The sequence below is a fragment of the Cannabis sativa genome, chromosome 1 (assembly GCF_029168945.1).
Source record: "Cannabis sativa cultivar Pink pepper isolate KNU-18-1 chromosome 1, ASM2916894v1, whole genome shotgun sequence".
Classification (NCBI taxonomy): domain Eukaryota; kingdom Viridiplantae; phylum Streptophyta; class Magnoliopsida; order Rosales; family Cannabaceae; genus Cannabis; species Cannabis sativa.
Genome location: NC_083601.1, coordinates 57337321 through 57351662, shown reverse-complemented (window position 1 = coordinate 57351662; position 14342 = coordinate 57337321).

The window sequence follows — 14342 nt, the reverse complement described above, 5'->3', positions numbered from 1 at the left end:
CAACCTCTTGGCACTGGGTCCTCTTCACAGACTGCCATCCCGGTGATGACGACGACGACGACGACGATACTACTGTGGATCTATAGTTTTTTTAGTTTGCAGTGTAAATAATATTAATGTTTATAAACTAAAAATACTTTTATTTAGTTTATGACATTTTATGTAGTTTTGTAATTACAATATAGATTTCGATTTTATAATATAGTTGACATTATATATAAGTATTATTATTTCCATTATAATTTTAATTATATATTATAAATATAAATATTAAAAAAATACTTGTGTCGGCGCACATTAAGTCACCGCCAAAACTAAATAATTTTTTTATATTATATACTTTCGCCGGCGAATTATTGCGCCAGCAAAACTTTGGGGACAAAATGAAAATGAGGCACCAAATTAGCGTCAAAGTTTTTTCGACGCATTAATTTACTGGCAAAACGTCGTCATGGACACCTCATCCAGCACAAAATTTTCAATGATGAACTTATGCCAGCAACTTAATTCGCCGGTGTAAATACTTCTGTTGGCGCATATACTGAAGTCGCTGGAAAAAATTGTTATGTCAACGAATCATTGCCAGCATATTTTACCGGGATAAAATGTCTCCAGCAAAACTATGCCGACGAGTTACGTTTACTTTTACCGGCGATTTTAGTTGTCGGCAAAACAACTTTTTCTTGTACAGTCTCTCTTTTATTTTTTTCTTTTATTGATTAATGGATTTTGTGAGTTTTTAGATTAATATTTTTATAAAAAAAGTGTTTTCTTCATTAGATAAACATATACTCTGTTTATTTGTTTATGTAATTATTTGTCTTATCAATAGTGTCATTTTTCTATATATAAGAATTTGTATTTATTTTTTCCTCCTAAATTATTGTCAATTCCTTTTTTTATCTTCCACTAGAATGTCTTTTTTTTTTTGATAATTTTTCCCCTAGAATGTCACGTTATCAATTAAACCACTAAATATAGCAAAAATTAATATAAAAGATACATTTCTACAATGATATAACATAACATGTATAATAATTATCAAGTCATTATATTGAATTGTCTCATTATATATAGGACACTTTTATGGTAGGGATCCTTGTTTTGTCCCTATGGGTGAGGACATTTTATTGTACCTAGATTAAAAATCTAAAGGTGATAAGAGAGTAGGGTACATAAAAGTAAATGTAGAGCTTGGTGTATATTAACATATCTCCTTCTTAATTTTTAATAATATTTTAAATTTTATTTTTTAACAAAAAAAAATTATATTAGGTTGCATAACTTTTTCACCTGTATTTTTATAAAACAATACTAAGGAAAAAAAACTATTTTCACTTTTAATTCAGATTTTCTTTATATTTTATTTTTTTACTTTTACTTATTAATTTTACTTGAAAAATTCTCATGTCCCTTCATACTATTATTTATTGTTCTTCTAACACTGAAAAAAGAAATACTTATTTCTTTTTTTTTTAAATCACAATTAAGCCTAAATATACATTAAAAAATAATAAAATAAAAACTAAAAAATATATTTATGAATTTTACTAAAAACAAAAAAAAAAAATGTTTATTGTCAAATCCATGGAAATTGCGTGAGATCGAAGAAGATTCTTTTTTAATTTAAATTATTAAAATTCTAACCTAGTTCCAAAAATAATGATATTTTTGGTAACAAAATAAAATAAAGTATTTAATAGTAAATATGACAATTGACAATTAACATATATTTTTAATGGTATTCGGAGAAATTATTATAAAAATATTTATAATTATATCGATTCTCATAATTTAATTAGTAATCAAACTAATTATTTTCTAACAAAAATAGATTTTCATTCGCTTTAAAATTATAACTTCTAAGCATTAAATGTGAAATAATTTAAAGTAAATACATAAATTAAATAATATCATTTTTAATAAAATATATAACCAAACATTAATAATTTCTAACTATAAAAAATATGTGATATTAAAGATGAAAGAAATTATTTTAAGAAGCGAAAAATTATAAGCATTTATACTGAGAATCAACATAAAAATATTTATTTAATTAAATACACTAAGTTTCATCGTCCACCTTAATATTAAGGAAACTTAGAAACCCATAAGAAAATTAACTAAGAAAAAGCGGTAATCTAACATTGAATGCTTAGAGTGTTTTCTCTAGATTTCTCTATCTGAAACTGACTTGAATTCTAAAAACCTAAGCTTCTATTTATAGAAAGGTAAAAAGACTAATGCGCAATTAAAACTTATAACAAATTGCATGGGGTAAAACTGAAATTACCCAATAGTCAAAACTGGAGTGCCACGTGGTAGCCTTAGATTTGTGGATGTGATGAACCTCGGCCATAGATGGAGTGTTGGTTGCCTTAAAACGGGAGCAAGTGGACTACTGGGCGACACGTGTTGTGTGCAGAAAGGAGGAGACAAACTTTTTTTTTTGAACCTTGTGTACCACGGCTGAAACGAGAGGGAGTTGTGCGCTTGGCGCGTGCGTGACACGCCCGAACCACACAACGTTGTGCGTGAGTCGGCTGGGGGGCTCTTGATTTTGCTGGGCCCAGCGACTGCAGAAGGAACCCGACCTCGCCATATGTCGAGCATGTTTGGTGGAGAAGAAAATGGGCCAAATGGGCCTGGTTCTTCTTGGAGTCAATTTGGTCTTCAAAAATACTATTTTTCTCTTGTGTTGGGCCACACTTTTATCATCTTTCTATTTCTTTTTTACTCTTTTCGCAAATACTATTTTCTCAATCAAACACAAACAAAATATTTTTAATATAAAATATATCATATTAAATCAATGAAAATATTTATTTTAAAATCTAATTAATTTGTAATTCTCTTAATAAAAACAATGTATTTCTTATTTTTTTTTTTATTTATTTCTCTCTATTATGCCAAAAAAATATTAATTATTAACTATAAACAAAGATAAAATTAATTTTAAATAAAATATTTTCAATATACAAATATATAAATTTAATTTTATAAAAATATTATTTAAAATTTAAAAAATTTGTATTTTTACATTTAAAATATGTAATACTTTGACATTTAACACTGAAAAAATTATACTGGAACCCGGAATGTACAATTTCTTTGTTTTTCATTAATTATATTTTGCTAAAATATGTATTAAAACTACAATTAGGGATGAAAATTCATGTTATCGTATTGTGTTCGTGTTGACACGTTTACACGATTATTAATTATATCAAGATTTCAAACACGAATACAATACGATTTCTTAACAGATCACACGACACAATAATACATTTTATAAATTTACGTCATGACAAAAATAAAAAATTGACACATTTAACACATGATTAAACATGTGGAATTAATTAAATTCATTATGTAAAAGAGTTTTATGAACTTGTTAAGTAATTAAAATATATTATTTCAACTAAATTATTAAAATAAAATTAATTTAATTTTAATTTTAAAAAATAAAAGAACAAAAAAGGATTGGTATTTTATTAAAATAAACGATTGGTTATAAGAAATAAAAAATAAATGTTGTTTGTGCAATAAATGTGTATTTTTTTTTACCTCAAATAAAGAATAAACGAATAAAATATTAAATATATATAAGACAAAAAAAATTTCAAATATAAACAAGATAATAAAAATAAAAGGAAAATAATATAAAAAATAAAATATTCTTAGAGTATAAAGGAGACAAAAAAAAAGTAATAAGAAAATAATAGACTATACATAAAGGAAAAATAAAATTATGAAAAGAAAACTATTTTTATTTTTTTCTTTAATGAAAAAAAGAAACTATTAAAACCAAAGAAAAAAATATGTAATAAAATATATTAATTGTATAGGAAAAAAATAAAATAAATTTATTGTCAAAAGTTAATAGCATGAGTCCATATAGTTTGACAAGTGGAAGAAATATATATATAAATTTTATCAACTTTTTATAGTACCAATGTACTTCAATTTTTTTTAATTAAAATTTTAATTGTGTACATACAAGTATACAATAAGTCATTTGTAATTTTAAAAGTCTACTATATCAATGGTTGAGAAAATGTCCTCATACTATGAAGACAAAATAAGGGTTCTTATCATAGAAATTTTCTATATATATATATACTAGTAAACAATTCGCGCTTTTCATGCAAGGTATTTATTTATTTTTTAAATTATTATATAAAATAAAATATGTCTTTTATTTATTTAATAAAAATTAAATAATAATTTTGTATTAAATTTTACTCATATTAATTTTTAATAATATTTATTTATATTGCCACGTGATATTATCATGTAATTTAAAATTCAAAATATTATATTGAAAAAAAATATTTAGTGATTTGAAAAGTGATTTAATGATTATTTTATTTTGTGATAAAATATTAAAAAATATGAAAATGTGAAAATGTCACCATATCTTGTTCAGTAACATTCCCTCTAATATAATTCGTATGATATGATATAATTAATATCTTTGGCAATATTTCGCTTAATTAAGAAATTTCATTATTAATTTTAAAATTTAAAAATATAGTTTAGAATATTAATTATTAACTATTTTTTTTTTATAAATTACATAATAAAAAATATTAAAATATCAGTTACATAATTAAAAAGATAAATAGGATTGAAAAAAATAAAAAAAAAGAAAAAATAGATAAACATATTAGGAAAAAAAAATAGATATCGTAATGTATAATCTCATGCATCACAATCATTCAAAATCTTTGTAATCACCGTATTTCGTTCGATATATATTTAAAATTATGAACTATTCAACACTTCTTCATTGTATTGTCATAAACTAGCTGCATATATCATAAAATCATTAAATTAAATATAATTGAAATCATAAGCTTCATACATATAAAAGAAATATATATAATATGATAGAAATTATTACAGAACTTTTTTTTGAATCAACCATTTTTATGCACATCATATAAGTAATTTTTTGGTATATATATTTTAAATATTTGATAAATTAATAATTAGTTAGAATTACAGATATTTTAGTATATTTGTTTTATTATTATTTATCAAGTTTGAATATTTTTATTTTCATCATTCATATTTTTATTTTAATTTGTTTTGATCTGGTCAAATAATAACTATATAAAATTAGCTTTTATTTTTTTTAAAAAAAAAATACGAATGATTTTTTTTATAGGTACATAAATATTATTTTTTAAATTATTTAATCCATCAAAGAAAAATAAGAGAGTTAAAAGAGAGAATAAGCAAAGTTATTTTGATTTTAGAGTGTATTACCCATCAAATTAAAATGAGAGTGAAGTAATAAAATTAAGCTAGAATTTTCAAAATATAATAACAGTCCAATTAATACACTTAAAAAATATATATAAATAAAAAAAAAAAAATAGAAACTCTACTATTAATAAATGACTATATATAATAACTTATGGGAACTCTCTATTTTCTACAAACCAACCTTCTATGATTGATCTTCAAAATTTATATGTTGATTATTGATAAGATATTAACATATATGTTGCTAAGTAATAATATTTTTTTTAAAAAAAAATGTATGATAAGAAAATAAATATTATTTTTTAATTATTACTATTTTGAATTATGCGATTTTTGTTTATAAAGATATATATTTGATAAGAAAATTTTGAATAATCCTTTTCTTTTTGGAGATTAGTTTTAATTTTTATTTTTATATATATATTGTGTAATTTATTATTATTATTATTATTATTATAGAGAAATATCCTTAGGAAAATTAATATTTTTTTAACATAATTTTAAAAAGAAAATTGATTTTTTTTTTTTTCTAAGAAATGTTAATACCGTGGAATATTACACTTACAACTTAAATAGTATAAATTTATATAATAATAATAATAAAAATAATTACTCTTTGCATAATTATTAAAAAAAATATAAGTTCATTGGAATTGGTTAAAGCTTTAAAAATCAATTATAAATTCAAATCTATTAAGTAAACTACTAATATTAAGTAAACTTGTTAATATTTACATATAGCCACTAATTGATAGTTTGATACTAAACAAACATGTGTCATTCTATTAGAGGGTATTAGTTAGTTTTACAGTCAACTATGTTAGTTATTAGGCAGTTAGTTCAGGTTGTTATGTTGGTTATCTTCTCCTGGTTTGTAACTAACTCCTCATGAATGTATAAATACCTTGTCCTTATTTTACTTTACGATCAATAATACAATTTCTCACTTTTGTTCACTCTGTAATATGGTATCAGACGATTAAACTCTTCTCCTTCTTTCTCTCTCGACCAAGTTTTCTCACCATTGATTCACCATGGTCAGAACACGAGCTACTGGATCAAGACATTCCGGTCGCACTCCGCCGCCGCATACTTCCTCTTCGATTCCAGATGCTCCGTCGATCGAAACGCCCACCGTTCCTCCAGCTCCAAATCATCATGGAGAAACTCTTCCACAGAATCTTCCCCCTATTCCTCGTCCTGCGCACGAAGACAGCTCCAGTCCCTATTATCTCAGCTCCGGTGACCACCCTGGTTTGATCCTGGTCACTCCGCCTCTGTCCGATCACAACTTCCAACCATGGCGTCGTGATTTCGAGTTATCCGTAGGCGCCAGAAACAAGACTGTCTTTCTTAAAGGCACTCTTCCTTCTCCACCAGAACCAGATCCCCTTCACAACCATTGGAATCGCTGCAACCAGATGGTCATGTCTTGGATCCTCCACTCCGTGACCCCTGAGATTAAAAGCAGCATCATGTTCCTCGACACCGCTGCTGAAATGTGGACTGAGCTCCATTCAAGATTTGATCAAGGAAATGGACCCCGGATTTTCGAGCTCCGAGAAACGTTGATCACCTTGCGCCAAGGCGAAGATTCTGTAAGTTCTTACTTCACCAAACTCAAATGTATGTGGGATGAGATTCAAGAACTTAGACCACGAATTCCATGTACTTGTTCTGCATCTGCAGACAACTTAGCTTTTCTTAATCAAGAACAAGTCTTGTAATTCCTTACTGGTTTGAATGAATCTTTCTTCCCCGTTCGTGCTCAAATTCTTTTAATTGAGCCTTTTCCCTCTCTGTCCAAAGTTTTCTCCATGATCATTCATGAAGAAAGACAGAGAAAGCTTAAAAATCCTCACAGCTCTCTTATTGCATCTGTCCAAGAAAATTCTTCTGTTGCTCTTGCCCAAACTCCCTCGGCATCAGCATCTAACAATAATAATAATGGACGCAATAAGAAAATGAGACCCTACTGCTCAAATTGCCATAAACCAGGGCATTTAAAGGATAAATGTTACTTCCTTATTGGATTTCCCCCTGGCTATGGCAACAAGAAACCTTCTGATAAGGAACCCGCTGCTCATAATGCCACTGCCCCATCAGAAAAATTGTTGTCTAATCTGACTAAGAATGAAGATATTCAATCTCTCATTTCTCTCCTCAGTCAGAAGCTACAACAAACACCTACTGAAGCACCAGTCTTTGCCTCGAATATTTCTGGTAATGCCTCTAACTCTCCAAGAGCACATGCTTGCATCTTTATTGGCTATCCTCAAGGAATGAAAGCTTACACACTCCTTGATCTTGCCACCAATAACATCTTTCACTCTCGAGATGTTATATTTTATGAAACCATATTTCCCCTCAAAGGCTCCATTCAAAATTCTCAATTCGACATCCTTTTTCCCACTAAATCTATAAATAAAGACCAGTCTTCTACTGCTGTTACAAATAAACCAAATATTCCTTCTGCTGTCAATATTAAACCAGCACAAAATCTTGCAGATAACACTATTGTTGCAGCCAGCAAACCTGCAAACACTCTAACTTCATCTGCAGCACCTCCTCCTGGCCTTCCAATCCCCACAGCAACCTCTTCTTCCTCTGAAAATCTCACATCTACACCAGCAGCTCCTAACAACTTACCTACTGTCACAAAAACAGGTCGCCATATTTCCAAACCAATTCACCTCAAAGATTACATATGCAATTCTTCAACTGCTCACCCTCTTGCTGAATTTCTCAGCTATGAAAGATTTAATAAATCTTTTAGAAACGCTGTGTTTCAAGCTTATATAGAGTTGGAACCTAAAAACTACAAACAAGCCTCTCAATTCACACAATGGCTCAATGCCATGAATAAAGAATTTTTGGCTCTCAAAAAGAATAACACCTGGACTGTAGTGTCCCTTCCCCCAGGTTTTCATCCCATTGGAAATAAATGGGTTTACAAAATCAAGTACAATTCCAAAGGTGAAATTGAGAGATTCAAGGCACGCCTAGTGGCCAAAGGATACACTCAACAACACGGCATCGATTATGCAGAAACTTTTGCGCCTGTTGCAAAATTTAACACTCTAAAACTTTTCCTTGCATTAGCTGCCACTCACAATTGGTCTCTTCACCAAATGGACATTGATAATGCCTTTCTACATGGGGACTTAGATGAAGAAGTATACATGTCTCTTCCTAAAGGATATGTGCATGAGGGGGAGCTTCCTCCCAATCCGGTTTGCAAATTACACAAAAGTCTTTATGGCCTAAAACAGGCTTCTAGACAATGGTTTGCTAAACTAAGCACTACCTTAATCAAGAATGGCTTCATGCAATCTGCATATGATCACTCTCTCTTCATCCGATCATCCCCCAACAAATTTCTGGCTCTTCTAGTCTATGTCGACGACATCTTAATTGCCAGTAACAACAATACCGATGCTGCTGCATTCAAAACCTTCCTTAACTCAAAATTTCAACTAAAAGATCTTGGCTCACCCCGATTCTTTCTTGGCCTTGAACTTGCTCGATCAAAATCTGGGATTTCTATGTGTCAAAGGCCATTTACCACTCAACTTCTAACCGAAACTGGCCTTCTAGGATCAAAGGTCGTCTCCACACCTATGGAAGCTAATCTTTCTCTTAGCAAAGACATTGGTCCTCTCGTATCCGATCCCACCTCCTATCGAAGCCTCATTGGCAAGCTGCTTTTTTTAACTATAACAAGACCCGATATAATTGAAATCATAAGCTTCATACATATAAAAGAAATATATATAATATGATAGAAATTATTACAGAACTTTTTTTTGAATCAACCATTTTTATGCACATCATATAAGTAATTTTTTGGTATATATATTTTAAATATTTGATAAATTAATAATTAGTTAGAATTACAGATATTTTAGTATATTTGTTTTATTATTATTTATCAAGTTTGAATATTTTTATTTTCATCATTCATATTTTTATTTTAATTTGTTTTGATCTGGTCAAATAATAACTATATAAAATTAGCTTTTATTTTTTTTAAAAAAAAATACGAATGATTTTTTTTATAGGTACATAAATATTATTTTTTAAATTATTTAATCCATCAAAGAAAAATAAGAGAGTTAAAAGAGAGAATAAGCAAAGTTATTTTGTGTGATTTTAGAGTGTATTACCCATCAAATTAAAATGAGAGTGAAGTAATAAAATTAAGCTAGAATTTTCAAAATATAATAACAGTCCAATTAATACACTTAAAAAATATATATAAATAAAAAAAAAATAGAAACTCTACTATTAATAAATGACTATATATAATAACTTATGGGAACTCTCTATTTTCTACAAACCAACCTTCTATGATTGATCTTCAAAATTTATATGTTGATTATTGATAAGATATTAACATATATGTTGCTAAGTAATAATATTTTTTTTTAAAAAAAATGTATGATAAGAAAATAAATATTATTTTTTAATTATTATTATTTTGAATTATGCGATTTTTGTTTATAAAGATATATATTTGATAAGAAAATTTTGAATAATCCTTTTCTTTTTGGAGATTAGTTTTTATTTTTATTTTTATATATATATATTGTGTAATTTATTATTATTATTATTATTATAGAGAAATATCCTTAGGAAAATTAATATTTTTTTAACATAATTTTAAAAGGAAAATTGATTTGTTTTTTTTTTTCTAAGAAATGTTACTACCGTGGAGTATTACACTTACAACTTAAATAGTATAAATTTATATAATAATAATAATAAAAATAAATGGTTCAATATAAATTCATACACAATTCAGAAATTATTAAACATATAGCAAGTAGGAATGACAAGTGAAAATACTAAAACATACAATCCTAAATAATTTCCAAGGTTTCCAACAAACTGATACAGTGTCCCGGTAGGCGAGAGTCAAAGTATCATTCATTGAATAGAGTTGTCAGCTCATCTAAAATAGAAACCATTCTAGCAACCTTTTATTCGATCAAAATAAGAATCCAACGTTGTCCCGGTAGGCGAGAGTCAAGGTTATTCTCATTTTATGAGCTTCCACAATTGTTTCATGTTTTATAAGTTTATCTCTAAGTAGTCACCGTAGGGGAGAGTCTAATAGAGACGAAAACTTACAAAACACTTATCAAATGAGATCTTACGGTGTTAAATGCGTTCAACGAATAACCATCCATAGGGGGACGAATTCTAGCGTCTCAAGGTTATATTGAAAACATTTAACTATTGTAAGACCAACAATGGAGATCGAATATCTTAATAATAATAAAGCTCATTACTTAAAGTGAGTTGTATTTTCTTTGATTCTCTTTATTTAATCTATTTATTTTAAATATATATTTATTTAATTAAAATTTCAAATTTAGAATGAAAAATTCTAAATATAAATTTTAATTTAATATTTATAAATTTTACTTAGATGGATATGAAAATAATATGAATTATTTCCATCTTAGTAATAATTTCCAATAAATATTTAGAAAAATATTCAATTTAAGTTGTTACAAAATTAATTTAAATTAATTTACAACTCAAATTTAATTTTCTATAAATATATATTGCATTTCGAAAAATTAAAGTATTTAAGAATACAATTTTCGAAATTGCATATTAAAATAAAAATAAATCCTGGAAAAATTATTCTAATTTAATGTTGGCCCAAAATTAATTAATAAAATTAATTTACAACAAAAATATAATTTTCCTATTTAATTAAATATGTAAGAAAAATTTCAAATATTTAAGTATGATGATGAAAATCAACTTAAATATTAATTTTCTATTTAATTAAATACACTAGAAAAATACTTCAAGCAAAAATATCATCTATCTAGATTTTCCTTTGACTAATTAATTCAATTTCTAATAATATACTTTAATTCAATTTATTTTAAATTAATCAATAAATGAAAAAATCATTGATTTAAGTTGATCCAAGAATTAATTAAAATAAATAATTAATTTACAACTTTAATGTATTTTTCAAATAAAATTCGAAATTCCAGCATTTAAGAAATGCAATTTCGAAATTTGATTAATAAAATAAAGAAAAATATATTTTAAAAATTATTTAAATTTAGTTGAAAAAAATAAATTTCAACTAAAAATAATTTTCTATTTAATTAAGTGTCATGAAAAAGAAATATTTAAGTATCATGATAAAAATCAACATAGATATTTAATTTTCAAATTAATTAAATGTATTAAATTCAAGAAATAAATAATTAAGTGTAGAGAAGGCTTAATTATTAATCTCTAGTTTAATACTAGGAAAAAATAATTATATAAATAATTAATTTCAAAATGTATAATATTTTCCTATTTTAATATTAGGAAGAATAAGTAGTCTAGAAATAACTATCTAGAAAATATCTTATTTGACTAAGTATCTTTTCCACAAAATTTGAAAAAATATTTAATTTAAGTTGTATTAGAAAAAAAAAACTAGAACTTAAATATTTTCAAATTTAAATTTAATTAAATATCAAAAATTAAGTTGTAACCACTTAATTTAAAAAATATTCCATTTTAAGTTAATATTCGTAAAGATATTAACTTAAAAAATATCTAAAATATTCCATTTTAAGTTAATATTGAAAAGATATTAACTTCAAAAATATCTAAAGAATCTTAATAACCAATGCCTAAAATTCCTCAACTTAATTTTGAAATTTTAAATCCAAAAGATATTCAGATTTAAGTTGGTTAGTTAGAGATAACTAAATGTCAACTTAAATAGGAATATTTAATGAAAAATTTAAATTAAGCTTCAGAAGGAAACTAGATGGTTATAATTCTATATTTAATTAAATACAAGAAAATGCATATAGTTTAGCTTAGAATAAAAAATTCTTTAAACTATAATTTTCTTAAATTAATTTCAAAATAAATGAAATTAATTATGTTGCTAATCAATTTTATTAGGTTAAACTAGTTTAATTAACCTAGTACAGTTATTCAAATCAGGCAAATAGGCCTTCACAATTGGGGTGGTTCATGTGAGGGGGTGCTGGGTTCAGTATGTCGTACCCACTACTATGGCTCCCAACTCTCACACAAGGCCCAAAAGAGAGAAATTTAACCTTAAAATGAACAACTGTTATTAATTGAATAAGCTAAAAACTAAATGGGCCTAAATAAAATCTATCAAGAACTATGATAATTTATTTAGCAACATTAACCTATATGCATCTATAATGAAATTAAACACATAGGCTCACACAGGCACACTTTGGATGGAAACTATCATGTTGCTAGGTCATACACAGATGAAAGAAGATTGTAAATATACATGTTACAAATTATTAACTTGACCAAGGGAGCCATCAGATCATTAGATATGGCAAAAAGTAATCATGGCTATTTGCAATCAAGTAATAATAGGTTTTGAAAACTTACAAACAAGCTAAAACACATACTCCTGCAACAAGGTTAGCTGGATAGTTGGATGTAGGATTTATTTAATGTTAAATAAATAAATAATTTCGAAATAATTAATTAAATAAATAAAATATTTATTTTCGAAATTTTTTTTATTTCAATTTTTCTTTAATTTTCGAAAATTATTATTTTTTTAATTAATTATTTAATTTAAAATTAAAATTAAACCTACAATTTTGAAAAATTAAGTTTCAACCAACCTAAATATCATTTCAAAATTTGCTAACTACTTTTAAAATTTAAATGTTATTTTATAAATAAAAATTAAATAAAAAATTAAATAAGATAAATGAATATCTTTTTCAGATCTTTTTGGAGATTAGTTTTTATTTTTATTTTTATATATATATATATTGTGTAATTTATTATTATTATTATTATTATTATTATAGAGAAATATCCTTAGGAAAATTAATATTTTTTTAACATAATTTTAAAAGGAAAATTGATTTGTTTTTTTTTTTTCTAAGAAATGTTAATACCGTGGAATATTACACTTACAACTTAAATAGTATAAATTTATATAATAATAATAATAAAAATAATTACTCTTTGCATAATTATTAAAAAAAATATAAGTTCATTGGAATTTGTTAAAGCTTTAAAAATCAATTATAAATTCAAATCTATTAAGTAAACTACTAATATTAAGTAAACTTGTTAATATTTACATATAGCCACTAATTGATAGTTTGATACTAAACAAACATGTGTCATTCTATTAGAGGGTATTAGTTAGTTTTACAGTCAGCTATGTTAGTTATTAGGCAGTTAGTTCAGGTTGTTATGTTGGTTATCTTCTCCTGATTTGTAACTAACTCCTCATGAGTTAGATGTATAAATACCTTGTCCTTATTTTACTTTACGATCAATAATACAATTTCTCACTTTTGTTCACTCTGTAATACATTCACACATTTAATATGAAGCATAAGAATAAAATAAGATTAATACTAACTTTGCTATTAAAAAAAATATTGCTAAAGAAATTTACCTTTGAAACTCTTTACGCTACATTTATCCAATATTAAAACAATAATCACCAGGAAATAATTAGAAGAAGTATAATCCTTATAAAAAAAAATAAAATAAAACATACCTTGACATATGATGTATGATTATCCTCATCACTTGATTATTCATAAAAGAAAACTCTCATGCATGTTTGCATTAAATGGGGTAAAAAGGAATATTATAAAGAGTACAAAATTATGAATAATTAAAGTAACTTTTTAAATTGGGTAGAAAGACGTGGAGAGAAGAAAGCATAGATAGATTAGGTTATGTTATAGAAGAAGTATATTTATATGGGTTTAGAAAAAAAAAAAATATATATATATATAGATATGATTTTTTTAAAAATAGATATATTTATATGGGTTTAAAAAAATATATAGATATTATTTTTTTTTTAAAAAAGAAAAAAAAAAAAAAAAAAAAAAAAAAGCAGTATACACGAATTTAAATAGTTTTTTTTTCCTGTAGGGCCAGCCCAATACCATTCTTCCTCATGCCATGAGGACATTATTTAAGGGAATTTTACAAAAATACTGCTTTTGGACCAAAACTTTACAATTATACTGGGACACGGCAAAAACAACATTTTTACTGCC